The following is an 822-nucleotide window of genomic DNA, read 5'->3' as shown; positions in this document are numbered from 1 at the left end:
CGCCAGCCTTCTGGTTAGCAGTCAAGTGCTTTAGCCACTATGCTACCAGAGCTCCCAATAATGTTCAATAAACACACATGTGCACCCACATTTTTACACAGATAGAAAGGCAAGCAGTGGTAAGTGTTAAATCAACCAGTCTCTTCTTGTTCTCCTCTCTACCACAGATCAGTTGGTATATATAGTACCTGGTGCCAGCCCCAGTCACCAGTACCGTCGCCACCAAACCCAAATTTTGAGCATCATTGGTGCTGCAATGAATGGGAATATCTCTCTCATGAGTCTCCCTTACCCTAGGAATGCGCTGTAGGGGCGGGAGTCTCAAATAGCAGCCAAACGGGATCTAGGGCACGGAGGCGGGGCGGGCATTCAGGAAAAGGAAGGAAATAAAGTGTTGGGCTTCTCCTTTAGCGTCCAACCCATCACTGGTGGACAGAGAGGCAAACACAGGCCAAAGTTAGAGGCAGACAGAAACAAAAAGGAGACAATAGGGATGGAGTTCCCGGTAGATGCAGCAACACCCGAAAGTGAGTCCAAACCCCAGCCTTTCCCAGTTTAGAATCCAGTTTGTCAGACCTGTCTCTCACCTCACAGTCCCCTATCGCTCTGCTCCTTCATCACCGCTTCCACCCCACTGCCTTCCCAACTCACTGACGCCTACCATTTCTGCAGCTGACACTGCCCTGCTTTTGTTGTTGTTGTTGTTATGTGCCGTCGAATCGGACCCGACTCAAAGCGACCCCTCCTTGGGTTACCGAGGCAGAATCACTACGGAAGTAGATTGCCCCATCTTTCTTCGGAGGCCCTGCTTTTACAATGTAC

The sequence above is a fragment of the Orycteropus afer genome, unplaced genomic scaffold, assembly GCF_000298275.1.
Source record: "Orycteropus afer afer isolate SDZICR_OR568_19922 unplaced genomic scaffold, OryAfe1.0 scaffold00327, whole genome shotgun sequence".
NCBI classification, from domain to species: Eukaryota; Metazoa; Chordata; class Mammalia; order Tubulidentata; family Orycteropodidae; genus Orycteropus; species Orycteropus afer.
This window is presented reverse-complemented; position numbering follows the sequence as displayed.